This window comes from Salvelinus alpinus, chromosome 1 (genome assembly GCF_045679555.1).
Source record: "Salvelinus alpinus chromosome 1, SLU_Salpinus.1, whole genome shotgun sequence".
Classification (NCBI taxonomy): domain Eukaryota; kingdom Metazoa; phylum Chordata; class Actinopteri; order Salmoniformes; family Salmonidae; genus Salvelinus; species Salvelinus alpinus.
The window spans coordinates 56,587,499-56,613,864 of NC_092086.1; positions in this window are offsets into that span (position 1 = coordinate 56,587,499).

Below are 26,366 nucleotides of genomic sequence, written 5' to 3' on the forward strand. Positions count from 1 at the left end.
GGTCATCCCCCTCTTCAAAGGGGGAGACACTCTAGACCCAAACTGTTACAGACCTATATCTATCCTACCCTGCCTTTCTAAAGTCCTCGAAAACCAAGTTTTAACAAACAGATCACCGACCATTTCAAATCACACCGTACCTTCTCCGCTATGCAATCTGGTTTCCGAGCTGGTCAACCTCAGCCACGCTCAAGGTTCTAAACGATATCATAACCGCCATCGATAAAAGACAGTACTGTGCAGCCGTCTTCATCGACCTGGCCAAGGCTTTCGACTCTGTCAATCATCGCATTCTTATCTGCAGACTCAACAGCCTTGGTTTCTCAAATGATTGCCTCGCCAGGTTCACCAACTACTTCTCAGATAGTGTTCAGTGTGTCAAATCGGAGGGCCTGTTGTTCGGACCTCTGGCAGTCTCTATGGGGCTGCCACAGGGTTAAAATCTCGGGCCGACTTTTCTCTGTATATATTAATGATGTCGCTCCTGCTGCTGGTGATTCTCTGATCCACCTCTACGCAGACAACACCATTCTGTATACTTCTGGCCCTTCTTTGGACACTATGTTAACAAACCTCCAGACAAACTTCAATGCCATACAACACTCCTTCCATGGCCTCCAACTGCTCTTTTTATATATTTTTTTATTTATCTGTTATTTTACCAGGTAAGTTGACTGAGAACACATTCTCATTTACAGCAACGACCTGGGGAATAGTTACAGGGGAGAGCAGGGGGATGAAAGAGCCAATTGTGAACTGGGGATTATTAGGTGACCGTGATGGTTTGAGGACCAGATTGAGAATTTAGCCAGGACACCGGGGTTAAAACCCCTACTCTTACAATAAGTGCCATGGGATCTTTAATGACCTCAGAGAGTCAGGACACCCGTTTAACGTCCCATCCGAAAGACGGCACCCTACACAGGGCAGTGTCCCCAATCACTGCCCTGGGGCATTGGGATATTTTTTAGACCAGAGGAAAGAGTACTTCCTACTGGCCCTCCAACACCACTTCCAGCAGCATCTGGTCTCCCATCCAGGGACTGACCAGGACCAACCCTGCTTAGCTTCAGAAGCAAGCCAGCAGTGGTATGCAGTGTGGTATGCTGCTGGCTTTTATGCTCTTAAATGCTAGTAAAACTAAATGCTCGCTCTCCAACCGATCGCTGCCCGCACCTGCCCGCTCGACTAGCATCCCTACTCTGGACGGTTCTGACTTAGAATATGTGGACAACTACAAATACCTAGGTGTCTGGATAGACTGTAAACTCTCCTTCCAGACTCACATTAAGCATCTCCAATCCAAAATGAAATCTAGAATTGGCTTCCTATTTCGCAACAAAGCCTCCTTCCCTCATGCTGCCAAACATACCCTCGTAAAACTGACCATCCTACCGATCCTTGACTTCGGCGATGTCATTTACAAAATAGCCTCCAACACTCTACTCAGCAAATTGGATGCAGTCTATCACAGTGCCATCCGTTTTGTCCCCAAAGCCCCACGTACTACCCTTCACTGCAAACTTTATGTTCTCGTCGGCTGGCCCTCGCTTCATATTTGTCGCCAAACCCACTGACTCCAGGTCATCAATAAGTCTTTGCTAGGTAAAGCCCCGCCTTATCTCAGCTCACTGGTTACCATAGCAACGCCCACCCATAGCACGCGCTCCAGCAGGTATATTTCACTGGTCATCCCCAAAGCCAACTCCTCCTTTGGCCGCCTTTCCTTCCAGTTTTCTGCTGCCAATGACTGGAACGAATTGCAAAAACCACTGAAGCTGGAGACTTATATCTCCCTCACTAACTTTTTAAGCATCAGCTGTCAGAGCAGCTTACAGATCAATGCACCTGCACCTGTACACAGCCCATCTGTAAATATGTATATACTGTACTCTATATCATCTACTGCATCTTGCCATCTTTATGTAATACATGTATCACTAGCCACTTTAAACTATGCCACTTTATGTTTACATACCCTACATTACTCATCTCATATGTATATACTGTACTCTATACCATCTACTGCATCTTGCCTATGCCGTTCTGTACCATCACTCATTCATATATCTTTATGTACATATTCTTTATCCCTTTACACTTGTGTGTATAAGGTAGTAGTTGTGGAATTGTTAGGTTAGATTACTTGTTGGTTATTACTGCATTGTCGGAACTAGAAGCACAAGCATTTCGCTACACTTGCATTAACATCTGCTAACCATGTGTATGTGACAAATAAAAATTGATTTGATTTGATTTGAATAGCTCACCCAACTACCTCATCCCCATATTGTTATTTATTTTTGCTCTTTTGCACCCCAGTATCTCTACTTGCATATCATCATCTGCACATCTATCACTCCAGTGTTAATGCTAAATTGTTATTATTTCGCCACTATGGCCTATTTATTGCCTTACCTCCCTAATCTTACTACATTTGCACACACTGTATATAGATTTTTCTATTGTGTTACTGACTGTACGTTTGTTTATCCCATGTGTAACTCAGTGTTGTTGGTTTTGGTGCACTGCTTGGCTTTATCTTGGCCAGGTCGCAGTTGTAAATGAGAACTTTTTCTCAACTGGCCTACCTGGTTAAATAAAGGTAAAATAAAAAATCACACACACACACACACACACCGATTGATTTGTAATCCATTGACTTAAACCTTTCTCTATTGACCACTAGATGTCACTCTTGAGCCAGCAGAAAAATATATTTCTACAAATTCTCATTGAACATGATTCATCCACTGTTGCTGTGAATACTCCACACATAAATTGAGCATTAATCATTGTCACTTATTGTCAGATTCTAGAGGAGTGGTTGTGAATGATTGGATTCAGCAGAAGGCTATCCTTGTTGTGTTGAGTTACTGGCTCCTGCCCTTTTTCAAAATATATAGCTTTTTTTTGTTAAAAAGTCTCACTGTATAATGTTCATGAAGTTGTCACAACTGTGGTCGAATTTTATACATCATGCATACTACTTATGCATGTGTACTTTATGTGTGTGGGTGGGTGTATTTTGTACATGTTCGTCTGTCCGTCTGTCCAGCTGTCGGCTGTAATCTTCCTGTATGTCTGTGCGCGTGTTTGTTTGTGTGTAGACCGTCCTACATTACACACGTATTGTGTTTTTGGTATGGGCCTGGGCATCACTATTGACTCCCCTCCACCTCCCTTGCTTCTTCAAGTGGCCCATTACTCCTTTACAAGCTGTGGGTTCAGAGGTCAGAAACACCTGAGCCCCCCCCGGAAGTCAGGGTTGAATTGAAATTATATTTCAATTCAGCCAACTGCAGGAAAGTCTATTGAAAACCCATCTATTTTCATTGTCCATTGTATGTCCATTCTTGAACTGGAACTTAAGTTCACATCCTGATGGGGTGTTGTCTCCACTCTGACCTGTCCGGTTCCCGTCAGTCTAACTGACCTGACCTCTTTGATGTCATCAGAAGGGGACAGACACCTGGGATACAGCCTAGGGTGGTAGCTAACACACATACACACACTTTATGGACACAAATCTTTGAAAATATGTAAATGGCATGTTAATTATATTCCCTTACAGAATAAAAAAAGAATTAGACCAGTACCAGTTGCTCTTTTGTCTAGCAAATCTGTGGAGAAATCATACAACAGGAAGCTGTATTTAAAAAGAAATATTATTCGGATCGCCCTAATTCCTAAACTCTCATTGGTTGATCTGTTATTCAACAGAGATAAACTCTCTTTCTGATTGATCACTCAATTACAGAGGTTGGTCTCACAACAGGTGCAAGATACATAGTCATTAGACAGGAGTTTGTCACAGTCTGCTTTCTTATATAATTTTCTGATCAGCTTGTTTGAAGAAAGAATGAAAAAAATATATTGGTTTAATAAAAAGGAAATCATGTTCTGTTTATGTGTGTGTGTGTGGTACTCACCAGCGGAAGACATAATTCAGGACCTCACACACACATCCTTATTGACACACCTCTGGACATACAGGTTGCACACATTCCCTTCCTGGGCAATGCAGCTGTAACACTTCAGGACCTGGCACGCACGCACGCACGTACGCACACACATATATATATATATAAACAGTGCATTCGGAAAGTATTCAGACCCCCTTGACTTTTTCCACATTTTGTTACTTTAAAGCCTCATTCTAAAATGGATTTTATAAAAAAATGTGCTCATCAATCTACACACAATATCCCATAATAACAAAGCGAAAACAGGTTTTTAGCAAATTTATAAAAAATAAAAAAACAGGAATACCTTATTTACATAACTATTCAGACATACAGTTTGCACACAATCTACACACAAGACTCTTCCTAGAGCTGGCCTCCCGGCCAAACTGAGCAATCGGGGGAGAAGGGCCTTGGCCAGGAAGAACCAAGAACCCGATGGTCATTCTGACAGAGCTCCAGAGTTCCTTTGTGGAGATGAGAGAACCTTTCAGAAGGACAACCATCTCTGTAGCACTCCACCAATCAGGCCTTTATGGTAGAGTTGCCAGACGGAAGCCACTCCTCAGTAAAAGACACATGATAGCCTGCTTGGAGTTTGCCGAAAGGCACCTAAATACTATCAGATCATGAGAAACAAGATTCTCTGGTCTGATGAAACCAAGATTGAACTCTTTGGCCTGAATGCCAAGCGTCACGTCTGGAGGAAACCAGGCACCAGCCCTATGATGAAGTATGGTGGTGGCAGCATCATGCTGTGGGGATGTTTTTCAGTGGCAGGGAGACTAGTCAGGATCGAGAGCAAGATGAACGGAGCAAAGTACAGAGAGATCCTTGATGAAAACCTGCTCCAGAGCGCTCAGGACCTCAGACTGGTCCAACAGGACAATGACCCTAAGCACACAGCCAAGAAAACGTAGGAGTGGCTTCGGGAAAAAGTTTCTGAATGTCCTTTAGTGGCCCAGCCAGAGCCCGGTCTTGAACCCGATCGAACATCTCTGGAGAGACCTGAAAATAGCTGTGCAGCAACTCTCCCCATCCAATCTGACAGAGCTTGAGAGGATCTGCAGAGAAGAATGGGAGAAACTCACCAAATACAGTTGTGCCAAGCTTGTAGCGTTATACCCAAGAATACTCAAGGCTGTAATCATTGCCAAAGGTGCCTCAACAAAGTACTTGATTTTATACATTTGCCCCAAAAATTGCTTTGTCATTATGGGGTATTGCGTAGATTGATAAAGAAAAACAAAAAAATTTAATCCATTTTAGAATAAGGCTGTAACATAACAAAATGTGGATAAAGTCAAGGGGTCTGAATACTTTTCGAATGCACTGTACAGTGCCTTCAGAAAGTATTCACACCCCTTGACTTTTTCCACATTTTGTTGTGTACAAATTGGGATTCAAATGGTTTAATTGTCATTGTTTTTGTCAACGATCTACACAAAATATTCTGTAATGTCAAAGTGAAAGAAAATGTTTTATATTTGTAAAACATTTCTGAAAAATAAAACACTTTATTAGTGTATTCTACCTCTGTGTCAATACATGTTACAATCACATTTGGCAGTGATTACAGCTGTGAGTCTTTCTGGGTAAGTGTCTTAGAGCTTTGCACACCTGGATTGTACAATACTTGCACATTATATATTTTTTTATTATTCAAGCTCTGTCAAGTTTGTTGTTGATCATTGCTAGACAGCCATTTTCAAGTCTTTAGATTTTCAAGACGATTTAAGTCAAAACTGTAACTAGGCCACTCAGGAACATTCAATGTTGTCTTGTTAAGCAACTCCAGTGTATATTTGGCCTTGGATTTTAGGTTATTCTCCTGCTGAAAGGTGAATTTATCTCTCAATGTCTGTTGGAAAGCAGACTGAACTAGGTTTTCCTCTAGGATTTAGCCTGTATTGTACTTAGCTCCATTCCGTTTCTTTTCATCCTAAAACACTCCCTAGTCCTTGTCGATGACAAGCATACCCATAACATGATGCGGCCACCACCATGCTTGAAAACATGAAGAGTGCTACTCAGCAATGTGTTGTATTGGATTTTTCCCAAACATAACACTTTCGTATTCAGGATACGAAGTACATTTTTTTGCCAATTTTTTTGCAGTTTTACTTTAGTGCCTTATTGCAAACAGGATGGAGAGTGAAAATTGGCAGAGTAAAAAGATGGAAGCCTGTACAAAATAAAAATTCTATACAGGCTACCATCTTTTCACTCTGCCAATTGGGTTAGTATTGTGGAGTAACTACAATGTTGTTGACCCATCCTCATTTTTCTCCTATCGCAGCCATTAAACTCTGTAACTGTTTTAAAGTCACCATTGGCCTCAGTGAAATCCCTGAGCGGTTTCCTTCCTCTCCGGCAACTGAGATAGGAAGGACGCATGTATCTTTGTAGTGACTCTGTGTATTGATACACCATCCAAAGTGTCGTTAATAACTTCACCTTGCTCAAAGGGATTTTCAATGTCTGCTTTTTAACCCATCTACCAATAGGTGCCTTTCTTTGCAAGGCATTGGAAAACCTCCCTGGTCATTTTGGTTGAATCTGTGTTTAAAATTCACTGCTCGACTGAGGGACTTTACAGATAATTGTATGTGTAGGGTACAGAGATGAGGTAGTCATTCGAAAATCATGTTAAACACTATTATTGCACACAGAGTGAGTCTATCTTATTATGTGACTTGTTAAGCAAACTTTTACTCCTGAACTTATTTAGGCTTGCCATAACAAAGGAGTTGAATAGTTATTGACTCAAGACATTTCAGCTTTTCATTTTGAATACATTTGATTACATTTTGAAAACATAATTCGACTTTGACATTATGGGGTATTGTGTGTTGGCCAATGACAAAACAAATCTCAACTTAATACATTTTACATTCAAGATGTGGGAAAAGTCAAGGGGTGTGAATACTTTCTGAAGGTACTGTACCCATTTCAACAATCATAATAGCCACTACAAAAGCCACTGCATATATTTTGTTGACGTAAAAGCACGAAGGGAAATATGTGAAATTGTGCGATTTGTTAACTAGTTGTTCCCTAAACATATTTTGATGGTGTGACATTCTATTCAACTAAAAACAAAAGAATAAAATATATCAAGGAACAACAATCTCAAGACAAGAAGTTAGTATGGTAACACTGGTGCAGTAGATCTCAACAGTAACACTGGACTAACTCTCAGATTTCCGGACCATGAGGAGGACGAGGGCCACAGAGAATCCCTTCACATTCTACTATCTATAACAAAAGAGAAGACAAAGATCCGCTGCAGTGGTGCAGCGTTTAGACCCGTCAGCAAAAAGTAGCACAAAGACCCGTTGATATAAATGAGCATGTTCCTACCGTTTCGCTGTCCTCCTCAAAGTAGCAGCCTGTGTCTTTCTGCCCGCTTAACTACTTTAACCTATGTGACTTCACCCGCATCACTTCACACGCAGGCGAACGCACGTTACAAAATACATAAATGAACCATTGCAATATCTAACTACTCCTCACATGACAGTAAATCTGCAGATAAATGTACTGTAGGTAAAAATTAAAAACAACAGTTGCCAGTAGTTACTAAGTATTTATTAACTTAAAAATGCATATAGCACTTGAGTGATATGACAAAAATATAGAATAACTTAGTGTATACTTTGGCTTGAAATGCAAGAGTATGGTTAGGTAATTCATGTTAAAAGCTTCACCATTTCAAGTGTTCAAATAATACATTTGATTGACCTTTTATGCGTGAAAATGACTACACTATATATTTTTTGAATATTGAATGAATTAATAACATTGCTCCTGTCCAAATCCTGCGCAATTGATTATTATTGACCTTCAGGTTGGGTCCTTTCACACGGTATACTGAGATAAGGTGTTCCCACTCAAACTTATCCCAAAACCTCTACTGGAAAATGTATATGTACTGAGAAATGATACTGTGCACGTGCATGTGTTGGTTTGTGTGTCTGTGCCAGTCTCTGTTCATACTCCGTGTTTTCACACGTTGTTAGTGACCTGTCTGCACCTCATCCCCTCTAAACATCGAGGAACATTGTGCTTGGGCAATAAAGATGTGTTCACCAAGGCACCCTCCAAGGCACCCTTACTTGATTCCATACCATGAATACTTAATCAAGTGCCATGAATACTTCATCAAGCCCTTCTATTGGGGTTGTCCTCCATTAATCTACAAATGGATGAATAGATTCAGGAACAGCTCTTAGATTCTGACCCAGACAACCGACGCTTCCAACCGATGACCTCATCTGGTCATTGGTCCTCTCTTATCGCTCTCGGACATCGAGCAATTCAGAGAGGAAGGAGACAGGCTCGGCAGTCCTCAAACTAACACACACACACACACACACACACACACACACACACACACACACACACACACACACACACACACACACACACACACACACACACACACACACACACACACACACACACACACACACACACACACACACACTGCAGAGGGCAATGCCACAGTGCACGTACTGTATACTCTGCAGGAAGTTATTAACTGTATAAGATCAAAGCCAGTGGACAGGATAAACATTCTTCCCCCCAGCTCCTCTAGGCAACAAACCAAACAGCTTCCTCCTCCAACTTCCTCTCCAGTAAGTCCCACCACCACATATTGTTACCACATGACCAGTCCTGCAGCTGCTGACTAACGTGTGGATGGAACCAGGTTAATGGCCATATGACTCAGGACCAGGGCTCGTATTCATAAAGTGTCTCAGAGTAGGCGTGCTGGATCTAGTATTAGGTCCCTCCTGCCCATGTAATCGAAAAGGTAAAAAGGTACTTGGATCATGTCTGGTGCACAATCACAGCAGGACAGATGTGAATGATTTAAAATGTTTTGGGGATCGACATGACGAAGACTCAAAAGCACACATCTTTCATGGCAAAGACAATTTTTTTTTTAGAGTGGTAGATACTGTAAGTATTCCAAACATTTCACAATCAACAGACACAAAAAAAGATTTCAGAAATGCATTTCTAAAAACGTTTTTTTTTAAACAGACAATAAAATAAAATCTGAGGTAAAAACTATGCAGTTAGTTGACTTGTAATCAAGCAGTCAAAACTAACATTTATTTGACAATGAGTGTGTCGAGAGTTATGTCTCCCTCAGGTAATACCACATACTTTGCTAAGTATTTCTTCCATTGGGGTTTTGTGTCGTGTTTTTCATCTACTTACCAATATTTTGTGGTAAATGTGTAAATTGTACAATATAATTATGAACTTTGGTCAACATTTCTTTCTGAAGTGAATTGATCAATTTCCATTCAGAATGACCACATGACTCTGAACTTGCAGTAGAGGGCAGTAGCCACAAGTAGAGCTCTAGTCTACACTGCTGATATGGAAAGCCTGTAGCAAGCTGGTTTCTGGTGTAGCAGGGGGAACCTTGATAGCAGATGACATTGGAAAAGGAGTAACGAAACTGAGAAGATACACTGTTGTGTGTATCTCTCAACACAATGTTGTCTTGAGAGATCGACTTTTAAGGAGAGTGTGAAAGCAAATTAGTTCACACTAACCTCGTATTAATAAATATCAAACTCATGCAAAAAAAATTATGATTATATTGCTTTGTTTTAATACCCATGCAATTAGAATGATACAGCACACTAATTTCCAACAATACCATCAGTTAGCATGTACAGTAACAGAATGTCTGACAATGTCTGCCTATCCCCAACACTCCCCAGGGCCATCCTTCATGGCCTTCTCAAAGGTTGGTATGTTAGAGCTGGGGAATCTAGCTCTGATGACTCAGGGAAGGGCTATTCAACTTAGCTCCTGGAGGGCCGACACTTCTGGTGTTCATCCTCTCCTTCAAATAAGGAACCGATTCAGACCTGCGACACCAGGTGAGTGCAATTAACTGGTAGAAACCAAAAACAGAAGTCTCTTGGCCCTCCAGAACCCTGATGTAGGGCAACTCCAGCAAGGTGACTTCCCCCAGAGACAGCTGCACTTGCTGCTCCAGCACGTCATGGCATTCCTGCTTCTAGTGGCCAGAATGTCTTCTTCGATCATCAGCTTGTCGGTTTCAATGTTCCACTCCAGGATCTTTGAAGTGAAGCTCCCAATGTCCGACTTATCAGTCTGGATCTAACTTTCACTGGCCTGTGAAAGGCCTAGCAGTAGCAGCAGTAGCAGCAGGAGCAGGCCAAGAGTGGGTCGGTGGTCCATCTTCTTGTAGTGTGTAACGTGGTGATTTCAGCATGTTAATCTTGGTGAGGCAAACTGCCCAATTTTTTTTAGATGCATGCCAGCAAAGCCACTACGCTATGCTATACAACACTAAACAATACATTCATTACACTATAACGATGACAAACGGTGCCCACAAACTGTTACATGCTGACCACACCGCTCGCGTTGCGTGTGTGAGCATTTCGTGCGGGAGCGTTGCAAAATATATTTACACATACACTACCGGTCAAAAGTTCCAGAACACCTACTCATTCAAGGGTTTTTCTTTATTTTTACTATTTTCTACATTGTAGAATAATAGTGAAGACATCAAAACTATGAAATAACACAGATGGAATCATGTAGTAACCGAAAAAGTGTTAAACAAATCAAAATATATTTTTTATTTGAGGTTCTTCAAATAGCCACCCTTTGCCTTGACGAAAGCTTTGCACACTCTCGGCATTCTCTTAACCAGCTTCACCTGGAATGCTTTTCCAACAGGCTTGAAGTAGTTCCCACATATACTGAGCACTTGTTGGCTGCTTTTCCTTAACTCGGCAGTCCGACTCATCCCAAACCATCTCAATTTGGTTGAGGTCGGAGGATTGTGGAAGCCAGGTCATCTGATGCAGCACTCCATCACTCTCCTTCTTGGTCAAATAGCCCTTAAACAGCCTGGAGGTGTGTTGGGTCATTGTCCTGTTGAAAAACAAATGATAGTCCCACTAAGCCAAAACCAGATGGGATGGTGAATCGCTGCAGAATTCTGTGGTAGCCATGCTGGTTAAGTGTGCCTTGAATTCTAAATAAATCACAGACAGTGTCACCAGCAAAGCACCCCCACACCATAACACCTCCTCCATGCTTTACGGTGGGAAAAACACATGCGGAGATCATCCGTTCACCCACACCGCGTCTCACAAAGACACTGCGGTTGGAAACAAACATCTTACATTTGGAATCCAGACCAAAGGACAAATGTCCACCAGTCTAATGTCCATTGCTCATATTTCTTGGCCCAATCAAGTCTCTTCTTCTTACTGGTGTCCTTTAGTAGTGGTTTCTTTGCAGCAATTCGACCATGAAGGCCTGATTCACACAGTCTCCCCTGAACAGTTGATGTTGAGATGGGTCTGTTACTTGAACTCTTTGAAGCATTTATTTGGGCTGCAATTTCTGAGGCTGGTAACTCTAATGAACTTTTCCTCTGCAGCAGAGGTAACTCTGGGTCTTCCTTTCCTGTGGCGGTCCTCATGAGAGCCAGTTTCGTCATAGCGCTTGATGGTTTTTGCGACTGCACTTGATGAAACTTTCAAAGTTCTTGAAATGTTCCGTATTGACTGATCTTCATGTCTTAAAGTAATGATGGACTGTAGTTTCTTTTTGCTTACTTGAGCTGTTCTTGCCATAATATGGACTTGGTCTTTTACAAAATAGGGCTATCTGTATACCCCCCTACCTTGTCACAACACAACTGATTGGCTCAAATGCATTAAGAAGGAATGAAATTCCACATATTAACTTTTAAGAAGGCGCATCTGTTAATTGAAATGCATTCCAGGAGACTACCTCATGAAGCTGGTTGAGAGTATCACTAGCCACTTTAAACAATGCCACTTTATATAATGTTTACATACCCTACATTACTCATCTCATATGTATGTACTCTACTCTATACCATCTACTGCATCTTGCTTATGCCGTTCGGCCACCACTCATTCATATATTTTTATGTACATATTCTTATTCATTCCTTTACACTTGTGTGTATAAGGTAGTTGTTGTGAAATTGTTAGGTTAGATTACTTGTTAGATATTACTGCATGGTCAGAACTAGAAGCACAAGCATTTCGCTACACTCACATTAACATCTGCTAACCATGTGTATGTGACAAATCAAATTTGATTTGATTTGATTTGAGAATGCCAAGAGTGTGCAACGCTGTCATCAAGGCAAAGGGTGGGTACTTTGAAGAATCTGAAATATTATTATTAGTCTCAAATACAAACACTTTTTTGGTTACTACATGATTCCATATGTATTATTTCATAGTTCTGGTGTCTTCACTATTATTCTACAATGTAGGAAATAGTCAAAATAAAGAAAAACCCTTGAATGAGTAGGTGTTCTAGAACTTTAGACCGGTAGTGTGCATGTTACTCAATCATGTTATTCAATCGCGCGCGCATCAACGAGCGTCTGCGTAGCCAGGCGCTAAAATAGAACTTGATTATATTTGTGACGCTCGACGCTCTGCACGTCCTGCCTCTCCCTGCTCCTCATTGGTTTTTAGGAGCATATACCCGTGTGGGTGATTGAAAGATGAACTGAGGTCCACACTCTGGTCGGTTGTGGTAATGCACCTTAAAGTTGCTTGCCAACCGCCATATAAAGTCCAAAGAAGATGAAGAAGCCTGAAGGAGAAGAGATTGCTAGAATCAAACTCGGTTTAACGTTACCCTTTTATCTGTGGATTAATTGTCGGAGTAGAGGACCTTGTGCATTTCAGGTAAAATAATAACCCAATGTTTATATCCCAGGACAAATTAGCTAGCAACAACAAGCTAGCTAGCTATTGCTATGAATGTTTAATACTTTTTGACCTGTCCCAAATTAAAATAGTTTGTTCAGAGTTTGTTTTGATATTTCAACCTGCATGTCCTGATCACGTCTGCTGTGTTTGGACAAAATCAACATGCACGCGATGGCGCATGCAGACGCGTGTGCACGGTCTGGTCAGCATGTAAGGGACTACATAAAGTTTACCCAACAGCAGAGCTTTCTTTTCAGCACCATGGAGTGATTCAACAAGATGGCGCTGATAGAGATGGCAGCTTCGCTTCTAGTCCTTAGGAAACTGCAGTATTTCGTTTTGTTATGTATTATTTATTACATTGTTATCCCAGAAAACCTTAAGTGTTATTACATACAACCGGGAAGAACTATTGGATATCAGAGAGATGTCAACTTACCAGCACAACCAGCACTACGACCAGGATTACACCTTTCCCAAAGCAGATCCTTTGTCTGCACCTCCCAGCGCATTTGAACTGATTCCAGAGGCCGACCAATAACAACGCCGTCGGAGGAGAGGGTGCTGGAGCGGTCTTCTAGTGAGGCTTCAGATGCGCGCACACCACCCACCACTCCAGAGTATATTACTCAGTAATGTCCAGTCCCTAGTTAACAAAGTCAACAAAATCACTGCAAGAGTTGCTTTCCAAAGAGATATCCGGGATTGTAACATACTTTGTTTCACGGAAACATGGCTAGCTGGGGACATGCTGTCAGAGTCCATACAGCCAACGGGATATTCAGTGCATCGCGCCAACAGGAATAAACATCTCTCTGGTAAGAAGAAGGGTGGGGGTGTTTGTTTCATGATTAATGACTCATGGTGTAATTGTAACAACATACAGGAACTCAAGTCCTTTTGTTCACTGACCTAGAATTCACAATCAAATGCCGACCGTATTATCTCCCAAGAGAACTCTCCTCGGTTATTGCCACAGCCGTGTATATCCCCCGGCAAACGGATACCAAGACGGCCATTAAGGAACTTCACTGGACTTCATGCAAACTGGAAACCATATATCCTGTGGCTGCATTTATTGTAGCTAGGGATTTTAACAAAGCTAATTTGAGAACAAGGCTCCCTAAATTATATCAGCATATCAATTGCTGTACACGAGCGAGCAACATTGCTACTCTAACTTACGCGATGCATACAAGGCCCTCCCCGCTCTCCTTTTGGCAAATCTGACCATGACTCCATCTTGTTGCTCCCCTCCTATAGGCAGAAACTAAAACAGTAAGCGCCCGTGCTTAGGTCTATCCAACGCTGGTCTGACCAATCGAATTCCACGCTTCAAGATTGCTTCGATCACGAGGACTGGGATATGTTCCAGGTAGCCTCAGATAATAACATTGATGTATTCGCTGACTCTGTGAGTGAGTTTATAAGGAAGTGTATAGGAGATGTTGTACCCACTAATGATCAAATTATTAGGGTGAGGCACATGGCTACTAACAGCTTACTACACCACATACACTTAGTATTCATTTATTTGTTACAGTATACATATCTCCCTGGCATATTACATAATTTATGCAGCAGCATACAATATATTTTTTGGACTCACCTTGTTGTGCTGCGCTCACTTGAACAGGAAGGTGGTGCGGCGGTCCTTCTCGTGGGCAGATTTTGTCAACAAACTTTGTCAACAACGCAGCAGAAGTCATGATGGATTGACAGCATGGTCAATGTATTCAACCTTTTCTGGCCCATGGCATGTGAATGTTTATCCTTTTAAACTTGGAAAAGAGACCCTTAAACCCAGACTTTGACCACACACCCTCTCCACTGAATAGCAGGCTAGTGATTGCTTTGCAATGCTTGCATTTAGCCACTGATCCTTACAAACCACTCATTGTTGAATTTGAGATTCTTTTTTTGTGGTGACGTAGTGTCCCCATGAGTGACAGCACACTGAGCCAATCACAGCGCACCTAGAGCTAGGCTGAAACGCTTGCATTTTGGAGCTGCCTTACTTAATAAAGCAAAAAAGTTAACATGTTTTATGCGGCTTTATTAACGCAATATTGTTTGCAAACTGATATGAGACGTATTAATGCCAAAATAACAAGCAAAACAAGCATGTAATTTTTTGCTAAACAGGTGCGGCTCGAAACAGGTGGGGCAGAGTGAGGAGGCTTGAATGAGAGTGAGGCCTGAAACGTGGGGCCTGAATGACTTGTCGACACTGAGTGTGTAGAGCAGTGGCATGTATTCATGGAAGCCAAGGGAAGCCAGGCTTCCCCAAAAAATTGAAAAAAATAAATAAATAATGTTATTTTGTAAATTTCCTTCAATTCGTCAAAGGCTGAATGTATCTCACCAGAGAAAGCATCCGAGCGAACAAAACAGCGCTCCTCTGTCTCAGTATGTTTAGCGTATCTATCTGATGCTGTCTGGAATGAAAGAGCATGACATTGTTGCCACCCATTGCATTGAATGCAAGGGAAGCCAGCGGACATTTGGCCTACCTTGATAAAAAAAATATAAAATCATAGCCAATCAGCGTAGAGCTAAACTTAGTGAGCTCAGCTGTGAATGGTCCTGGTGCACCAAAAAAAAAGTGTCAAGGTGTGATGGAAAATGCTATGTTTGTGCTTTTCTAATAACGAATTAGACTGGGTTCATGCAAGTGACTGATTGATCGTGCCTGGGAGGAATCCTCTTATCAGTATAAGCAATTTGGCAGTATGCCCAGAACATTGTTTATAGAATCGAAAGGGGTGTCTCAGTTTCAAGGTCTCAGCTTGGAGAGAAGAAGCCTCGTGAGGTATTGGTCGGTCACATGCATGAACCAAATGTTAATGATGAATTGATTATGAATAATGAATAAGCTAAATCATGCAAATATAACTTGTCTTGTAAGCAGTATATTAGAGAACTAACGGGACTGCCCCGGCGGAGTTGCTGACAGACGTGTACTACTTGGTGCATTAAGCTTGTTTAAACCTCTCCAGCATGCTGAAAATAAAGAATGATTCATTTAAGATTGACTTCAGGTGTTACTGGTGATAATTTCCACGATAAAGGGAAGCCAGTTTGGATTTGGCTTCAGACCAACTCCTTCACAAGTCAAACATCAGTATTGACAGAAAAAAAACTTGAATTGTTGCATTTTGTTGTGTTGTCCTCTTGTGACTAGCTAGCTAGCTAAAATCGTCCGTTTCCTAAATTAGCCATTGCTGGGGATTGGGATTTGGACTAGATGAGGTATGTTAATGTTAACTAGCTGCCCATGAAACAAAGTTAGGCTAGCGAGCAAGTGTTTTAGCCAGGTAGAGAAAGAGAGAGAGAGAGAGAGAGAGAGAGATGAGAAATGTATGGAATCTGTTTCATCCTACCAGCTCTCACAGTCTCACGTCAGAATTAAATGTTCATCCGTGTTTCTCAAAAATCTAATTTCAAAGTTGTTCCAAATGTCAAATTTGTTTAATGTGTTTAATGTTAAGTTTAGGCATTAACTACGAATGTTTACGGTTAGGATTAAGTTGAGGCATTAACTACTAATTCGTAAGGTCGGGCATTAACTCCGAATGGTTAATGTTTGGTATAAGCTTAAAACAAAAATAACTTTCTATTGCTGCATTCAAACTTGCAACCTTTGGAATCAGAGGCAGATGCTCACGTCCATACGCCATCCCCTTCCACAATGGACTTGCAAAACTGAAACCTACTTGAAGTTAAAAGCGCTAACTTTTGCCCCTAGTGGCCGGTTTCCGCGACGTCTCCCGACGTCCTCAGACACGTATACAAGTCGAACACTGACTTGTATCACGAGTGACCTAGCTAGTTTCATCAACTATTTATCCACACACACGCACATGGCACGCACATTCACACTGCCTTTAACTGAATGGTGGGTAATTGTTGAGGAGAGGGAAATAAACGAGGACTTGTTTTCCTTTTCACTGGCCGTGTGTCCTCCCGGTGGTGTCCTCCCCTTGGGGCATCATTTCAGCCAGCCGGCCCAAGGTTCAGCCTGGCCTGGGCAGCAGGACATCCAGAGCACATGTTGGAGCAATCAGTCCCTATAATTCGGAGCCTCCCAAGTGGGGACCAAGCCAGGCAAAATGCACAGGGCATGTATGTCTCACAGCCTCCCAGAGGACGGTAGAAGTATGTCTCTAAAAGCCATGCCTGCCCTGCCGTGCCTCCCTCTCAGTACAGATCTGCTGCAGGGGCACGCTACCCACAAGGTGACCCCCAAACAGTGCAGATAGGGATCATGGCCCCAAGTACGTCCCTGTGTGTTTTTGTGTGTGCGTGTGCGTCTGTGGGAAGGTTAATCTTGACATTACCACCCTGTTACAGCCTAACTCAGACCACACCAATGTATTAAAGTTCCTATCATTTACAGACCTCACAAGATGTTTGGGAATAACAGACCAAGACCAAGATGGAGTTTACATCTACCTCCCAAACAATCAGCCTACATACAGTCCAAACTAAAGCCAAGGCTTGTAATTTGAGTGAATAGTAGAATTAAATGACTCGTCACTCTGTCTGTCTGTCTGTCTGTCTGCCTGTCTCTCTCTCTCTCTCTCTCTCTGTCTCTCTCTCTCTCTCTCGGCAATTATCAGATGGAACAAACAGCGCTGCTCCCACATGTGTCGGTCAGAGGTTGAGCTTCCCCATCCACAGACCATACCGGCTACACACCAAACAACCAGCCCCGCGCGCATGCACACACACAAGCACACATAAATGTGTGCACACCCGCACACACACCAACCAGCCCTACAGTATTTCCCGCTTACTACGCTTATCTGACTGGACCACATGTGGGCACCAGCTAGGGCCATCTCTCTGGCCATCATTAGAAAGCATTTCATCTGATAGGGGCTTGGCAAACTGTCGAAGGTTGGAACCTTGGTGGACTGAGGGCCGAGGGGATGAAAGATCGTGCCAAGCGTTGCCAGGTTGTGCATATAGGATAAGGGGTTCCTGTGGAGAGCGTTGCCAGGTGTGAAGTGACCTGGGCCTCTGTGTTGTTGATGTTGGGCCCCTGGCTAAAGCTGGACAGCTGTTTTGGCCCTATTAGTAATGCTACTCTGGATTTGGAGCTGGTCCTCCATCCAGTCCAGCTGTGGGAGGGAGAGAGGGTGTCATTGTCATTGTGACACCAGTCATTGTGAACCTTGAAAATCTGGTGTTTAGAACTGACTCTCTGGACGGGACAGGAAGTTAGTTAAGAGGCCGTGTCTGAAGAAGGCCTTTCTGATCCAAGGTTTCATTGTTTTGAGGACTTGTTTTTATGTTTTTATTCCAACACTAATTTCTTTCATGTCTTGGCTTCCAAGCGGTGTAATACGAAACAACTGTCATGGTTTTCTTCTTTAGCTTTTGTTTTCGGGCGTACAATACTCAGAACAGGTACTCTACAGACACTTCACTAGGACTCTATACAACATTCATACGTTTTCACATATTCATAAGCCTCATACGCTAATCTTGGAGGGCTGTAGTATATTGTCCTTTTCATTGCATTTTCTCTCTAACATCTTTCAACTGCCAATTATTGTGTACTATGATATAGCTTTCTTATGAGACTGTAACATTGTTCATCACTTCTCTGTTCTCTCCTGTATAATTCAGTGTGTGGGCCTCGTCTCGCTGCTACCACAGAGCTGTGTATGTGCAGTCAAGCTGCAGGTGGAAACCTGAGGGTACACTAACTGAGGGGCTGGGTCATTACATTTTATGTAAATTTTATGTAACTCTCCCCTGTGTGTGTGTGTGTGTGTGTGTGTGTGTGTGTGTGTGTGTGTGTGTGTGTGTGTGTGTGTGTGTGTGTGTGTGTGTGTGTGTGTGTGTGTGTGTGTGTGTGTGTGTGTGTGTGTGTGTGTGTGTGTCTGTCTGTCTGTCTGTCTGTCTGTCTGTCTGTCTGTCTGTCTGTCTGTCTGTCTGTCTGTCTGTCTGTCTGTCTGTCTGTCTGTCTGTCTGTCTGTCTGTCTGTCTGTCTGTCTGTCTGTCTGTATGTTTGCAAGTGGGCCCCATTTGAAGAGGGGGGAACTAAGGAAAGGGTCCCTGTTACAGTTCAAGGGTGAAGACCCCCCCCCCCCCACCCATTCCCGTTGCTATTTATAGGGCCGTGGTCAAGATGGCCACCATACTTTGTGAGCTGTGGCCAGAGGTCAGGGGTCAGCGTTTCTCAAATGACTGTTTATTTTTAATCTAAACAAGGGTGCTATTTAAGGCATCATGAAGAGGCCGCCCGCTAATTATGGTAGTGATGGTGAGCCTGTCTGCCTGCCACCCCCAGCTCAGCTCAATTGCAGCCATATGCTGCCAAACTAGGGGGTCTTGCTGCCTTGTGCCCCCTGCCATCTCTACTGCATCCCTGTCTGTGACGGTGTGTGTGTGTGTGTGTGTGTGTGTGTGTGTGTGTGTGTGTGTGTGTGTGTGTGTGTGTGTGTGTGTGTGTGTGTGTGTGTGTGTGTGTGTGTGTGTGTGTGTGTGTGTGTGTGTGTGTGTGTGTGTGTGTGTATGGGGGGTGTCTTTGGCTCTCCATGTGGTGTAAGTAAAGGATAGCCTTGGTTTTGGTACTGTATGTATGTATGTATACATGTGCACCTATCCATCTACCTTTAACCCTATTCCCTGATCAAATATTTTGGTATGTTGTTTACGCCACACCTTGAGTAGCTGGTTACTCACTAATTAAGGTGAAAAAGTGTATCAACATCCCTGGAAAAAACACAAATGCTCGCAAGCATGCACAGAAACACACACACACTAACAGTCTTTAGAGGGACAGACCTGGAAAATCCCTAGAACACACACTGACAACAGTCCCGCCGTCCCTTCAAGTAAATCTTCTGTGACTTATCTCATGATCAGTACAGTTCTGGGATGTCCACTTCAACAACATATTCTACGATTTCTATTCCTTTCTCGTTTCAGCTATTTGGTCCTCATAGTATTTCACAGCCATAATATCTTATAACCACAACCAGTATCTTTGGAATCCAACCTTTGAATCAGTAGCCATGTTTTTACGCACCTTCAGGGAAGCATTACGAGACCATAAACGTGTCATTGTATCTCAATAAAAATTGCACTTTGGGCATGCTGCTGGCTCTTTACTGCAAACCAGGGGAACCAGCTACCAGACCTGCTCTGTAAAGTGGTTACTCTGAATTTGACGTTAGCTTACAAGCAGCCAGGTGGCAAGTCAAATGTTGTATTTCATATTACAGGACACCTACTGTAATATAAACACAGTATCAAATGAGTATGTTAATGAGGCCTAAGCAAAGGCTTCCAAATTGGAAGCAACTACAGGGCAAAGCAGACCAGAAAGACATGGCAAAATGCTCAACCATTTACAGTAAGACTTGCTGCCACTCCAATCTGTCCCCTGCAAAAATTGATTGGACACTATAACCACATACAAGTTAAATTGGTACAACATTCTCACTCATGGGAGCAACAAATATGTTTGCTTACAAGGCATGCCTCAAAATATGTTAATGAGCCATAAACAACAATACCATGCACCATTAGTGTTCATAAGGTTTTTGCTGCTCCAAAGATACGGTACTGTATTCTGTGGGGTGGAATTACAGTACCATTCAAACTGCAGCAATTATTTGCTCCGACCACAACATTTTCCCATAATGCTTCAGACTTTACAGTATGCTTCAGTAAAAAGTATTTTACTGTTGATAACACCCCAAATTACCTTATAATTGACAATTTTCCATGACAGTGTGAGGTAAAATACTATTTGAAATCATTTCTAATACTTTAGCTAGGCTTGACGGAGCTTGCCTGGCACAATAGAACTAATAGAATGTTCGCAAAAGTACAGACCACGCCCATCTGGAAGTCTACATGCAAAAAATATTTGAAAGATTTAAAATATTATTTGAACCCAGGTCTGCTGGCTATTGCACCTCCCACCTCTTTTACTTCTTAGGCACCTAGCCACACGCTTCAGTGAGCTTGTTCTTTCCATCGCTGTGAAAATGTATTTTACAGGAATATTCCTTTCATTTAGAAGAACTCTGCTAGCTCTGGTGTGAAGTGGTACTGACTGAGGACTTCGGTGGAACTGTAGCCGAGTTAGCTAAATACTATTTTGGTAATGTTGTCAGAATATTTTTTTCCTATGGCTGTGTGTGTGTGTGTGTGTGTGTGTGTGTGTGTGTGTGTGTGTGTGTGTGTGTGTGTGTGTGTGTGTGTGTGTGTGTGTGTGTGTGTGTGTGTGTGTGTGTGTGTGTGTGTGTGTGTGTGTGTGTGTGTGTGTGCAACGAACGGGCCTGGTTCGGGCTCCACGCTCCCTTGCCCACTGATCCCTATCAGCGAAATGGACGGCTGGCGCTTAGTAGCTGGGCTTCCGTGGCAATTACCAGATCCCAGGAGAGGCTCCAAACCTGGCTCCCAAACAAGTCACAGCCTATGTGTTGCACTGAATAAAAACCCAAATGCCCATGTGGGCTAGAAAATTGCCCCTCGCGCAGTGCTGCGTGAGGTATTTGGTTTCCCTGAAATATGTGCTCATCTGACGACTGAAACAGGATACGCTCAGGGTTAAGCCACTGAAATGGCAACCCATGTCAGAAAAATATAATTATCTTTTTTTCCCCTTCCTAGCCAAATGAACTGCCAATGATTGGGGGATCAAACCAAAATTACCCAGTCTAAGAATGTTCAATCCATTTCAGGCTAGGACTAGAGTACAGGCAGCTGTTGCATGAAAAAAGTTACATGTTAAAATGTTCAGTGCACCTTGAAAGTCCAAGGAGAAGGAGAAGGAGAATGAGAGAAAGAGAAGAACAAGGAGAAAGAGAATGAGATAAAGAGAAGGAGAAGGAGAGAAAGAGAAGGAGGAAGAGAAGGAGAAGGAAAAGGAGAAGACGAGAAAGAGAAGGAGAAAGAGAATGAGAGAAAGAGAAGGAAGAAAGAAAGAAAGAAAGAAAGAAAGAAAGAAAGAAAGAAAGAAAGAAAGAAAGAAAGAAAGAAAGAAAGAAAGAAAGAAAGAAAGAAAGAAAGAAAGAAAGAAAGAAAGAAAGAAAGAAAGAAAGGAGAAAAGATCAGTCCCGTATTGGTTTAGCTGAACATAGTGGATGACACCATAAATCATTGTTGATTAATTGCTTGTAGCAGTGTGGTGTGTATATATATTTTTTTACATTTTAATCTGAGAAATCTTGAAGGAAAGCAAAGCTCAAGGATAAGATAAAAGCATCTGGTAACACTTCACAATAATTGCTGTGAAACCCTGAAGATCTGAGAAGAAATTCCAATGTTTTTTTTCCTCATTACTTCTTCTCTGTTTTCCTTGTGTTTGAATGTAACTACATTTGTTGTCTTTTATCCCCATTGGTATGTACATTATCAGATCGTCAAGTTTTACTTCACAATTGGTGGCTCGAATGTACAGACTTGTTGAACAACACAAAACTATACGCTTCATGAGGTATTGACTGCACCTAGAAGCTGGATAACCCATCAGTGTGTGGCAAATCAGAGATGACAGAATCAGACTTGAATGCTAAACACACATTCATGCAACAGGGATGACATACTGTACCCCCATCCAGTATCATGTTTCGCAGACATCTTTAAGGAAGTGGACCACCCTAACTTCAAGTTGAACTTAGGCCGACCTCTTTTTTAAGTCACAGTGCCACCATGCAGGGTGGCAGACTGGGTGGCACCCACCTCCGCTGGGGTGAGATGGGTGTAGAGTATCCCATGGTGTGTGTGTGTGTCCGCTTAGTGCCCACCACCATCATGGTTGCCAGGGGGAAAATGCCCCCAAAGGAACCAGAAATACTGGGCTGGTACCATCCTGTGGTGGGGTGGGTGTCCCGGGATGGGTGTTCCCGTCTGGTGCCCACCACCTGTCATGGCAGCCAGGGGGCACAACATGCCCTCAAAGGCACCAGACAGACAGACAGACACCCACAGGGCTCTAATTACACAGGCTAATTAACCACATCTCAGCCGCGGAGCCGCCTCCCGCCTCTGCCCTCCTCAGGAAGGGGCACCGCCAACCGGACCACCAGGACCGCCACCAGGCACACCAGGGGACCACAAGGCCATGTGTGCCCCAAGCCCTGTGCGACCTCCGGGGGAAACCACAAGGCAGCATGGGGTAGAGACTGGAGAGAGACTGGAGGGAGGATAAATACAGCTTAGCCTCAGACTGATAGGCATCTCCAGATTGTGGGGGCATGGGGAGATTGTAGAGGAACAAGGGACAGGGACAAGGACGTGGACAGGAGATGGTACAGGGCTGGTGAAGGAAAGACGGGCTATAGTAATGGCTGGAATAGAATGAATGGAAGGGTATCAAACACTGATACTGTTCCATTCATTCCGTTCCAGCCTTTACAATGAGGCGAGATTTAAAGTGACACCAGCCTCCACTGTTCTCTAACCAGGCACTGTTCCAGAGGAGCACCAGACATTATTTATCCCCCTCTTGTTTAACTTGTTGCCACAGTGACGGAGCTGGGAAAGCAGGATCCCCCAGTGATGCCTCGCTAGTGGCCTGGTTTTCACAGCTGAAGGCCAGAGAGCAAAACACATCACCATGACTCACTTTTAATTGCTGACACTACTCAGTGTATGATAACACTAACAGAAGAAACCCAACTGAATAATCGAAGGTTGAGTGCTGTTGAGTGCCCCAGACCAGAATATTGGCCATTTTCTGATGATTGAAATTAGCAAAAACATCCACTGTTCGCCAGCGGGTGGTCGCTATACCTCACTGCGACAGCAACAAGCAATAGGATGGCCAGCTGCTGCATTTAGCCATTCGTTGTCGCGGTGTGTTCGAAGATTAGCTCTAGTTCTTAACAGGAGCAGCACTCATCCCAAAAGGTAATAGGAAAGATCCCAACAGTCCACAAATCCCATTGAACATGCCTTATCAATGTGATCATTTAACCCTTGTGTGGGGTTCGGATCTATGAATAATTTTTCAACCCGAGTCTAATTGGCCTTGGCTCATTTTCTGTGACAAACATGTAAAATAACACATTTTCATTGAGTGCACCCCCCCCACACATTTCTATTACATATGTGGTGTACATTATTTTGATACATTGTAAAAAATTAAGTATTTTCCCACACTCTCCCCCAGCCAGGTGCAAATTGGGGGAGAGACACACAAAAAAAATTGCTTTGCATGTGTGGCTCCTTACCACAGTCAATCAGTATGGCAAAAGGAATCTTTGCTCATAGGGCCTTAGAAATAATTTTTGCAGAGAGAGAAGCTAGTGTGGAAGGAGCGTCTTCCATTTTGAAAGATGAAGAATTTTCCGAATATGAGGATCATGTCTCTGTCAATTTGGAGTCTGACAGTGAGAAAGAAGAGGATCAGATTGACCCTCAGCCAGCCCCAGGACCAGCCCGTCAGAAGCCAGCCCCAGGACCAGCCCATCAGAAGCCAGCCCCAGGACCAGCCTGTCAGCAATCAGCTCATCAGCAGCCTGCAGGAGGAGAAATATGGATGTCAAAAAAAGGAAAATCATTCTGGACTGCCCTAATTTGGAGTGAAGGCATGTTTTTGGAGAGAGATGGAAGGAGATGGACCAAACTCATTTACATGCATACTTTGGGTTTCTTATCCTTGCTGGTGTTTTCAGATCCAATGGGGAATCCACAGAATCCCTGTGGGATGCATAAACTGGCAGAGAACCTTTCCGTGCAACAATGTCTCTGGAAAACTTTTTCAGGATTATCCGCTTTGATAACCGAGACACCAGACCAGCTCGGAGCAGGGAGACAAGCTAGCTGAAATCAGGATAGTATGGGACAGTTGGGTGGAACGCCTTCCCCTGTTTTACAACCCTGGGCCCAACATTACTGTTGATGAGCAGCTTATGCCATTTAGGGGCCGCTGCCCCTTCAGGCAGTAGATACCGTCTAAACCCGCAAAATATGGAATCAAGATCTAGGCTGCCTGTGATGCCGCTTCATCATATGCGTTGAACTTGCAAGTGTATACAGGGAAGCCAGATGGAGGAGCCCCTGAGAAGAACCAAGGAACGCAGGTTCTGGACGTGACACTGGGACTCCGTGGCCACAACATCACATGCGATAACTTTTTGACTTCGCACAAGCTGAGACAGGAGCTCCTCAAGAGGAAGCTGACGATGGTAGGAACAGTACGAAAAAACAAGCCAGAGCTCCCATCTCAGCTGTTGAATACACGGAACAGAACTATCAACTCCGCTAAGTTTGTGTTCACGGCCGACACGTACATAGTGTCCTACGTGCCAAAGAAAGGCAAAAATGTGGTACTCATAAGTTTTCTTCAACATCTTGGACATCTCGGTGTACAACGCGTTTGTCATCTGGATGGCGTTGAACCCAGATTGGAACAGAGGGAAGCTCCAGAGGAGACGGCTCTTTCTCGAGGAGCTGGGAAAGGCATTGGTAAGACCTCAAATCCAGAGGAGGCAACATATCCCAAGGACCCCAGCTTCTACAGCCATCGTGAGGAGAATTCAGGAGGAGGAGGATGCTGGTGCCCCATCCGCCCGACCCACAGAACCAACAACTCCAATACTGGAAGAAGTGTGAGTGATGCTGTTGCATGTGTGTGTGTCTGACTCTCCTACCTTGGCCTGCTGTAAAGAATCAGCCCTTTTTCAGGACTATGTCTTTCAAAGATAAAAAAGGTAAAAATCCAAATAACTTCACAGATCTTCATTGTAAAGTGTTTAAACACTGTTTCCCATAATTGTTCAATGAACCATAAACAATTAATGAACATGCACCTGTGGAACGGTCATTAAGACACTAACAGCTTACAGATGGTAGGCAATTAAGGTCACAGTTATGAAAACTTAGGACACTAAAGAGGCCTTTCTACTGACTCTGAAAAACACCAAAAGAATGATGCCCAGGGTCCCTGCTCATCTGCGTGAATGTGCCTTAGTCATGCTGCAAGGAGGCATGAGGACTGCAGATGTGGCCAGGGAAATAAATTGCAATGTCCGTACTGTGAGATGCCTAAGACAGCGCTACAGGGAGACAGGATGGAAAGCTGATTGTCCTCGCAGTGGCAGACCACGTGTAACAACACCTGCACAGGATTGGTACATCCGTACATCACACCTGCGGGACAGGTACAGAATGGCAACAACAATTGCCCAAGTTACACCAGGAATGCACAATCCCTCCATTAGTGCTCAGACTGTCCGCAATAGGCTGATAGAGGCTGGACTGATGGATTGTAGGCCTGTTGTAAGGCAGGTACTCACCAGACATCACCGGCAACAACATCGCCTATGGGCACAAACCCACCGTCGCTGGACCAGACGGGACTGGCAAAAAGTGCTCTTCACTGACGAGTTGCGGTTTTGTCTCACCAGGGATGATGGTCGGATTCGCGTTTATCTTCGAAGGAATGAGCATTACACCGAGGCCTGTACTCTGGAGTGGGATCGATTTGGAGGTGGAGGGTCCGTCATGGTCTGGGGCGGTGTGTCACAGCATCATCGGACTGAGCTTGTTGTCCTTGCAGGCAATCTCAACGCTGTGTGTCTCAGGGAAGACATCCTCCACCCTCATGTGGTACCCTTCCTGCAGGCTCATCCTGACATGACCCTCCAGCATG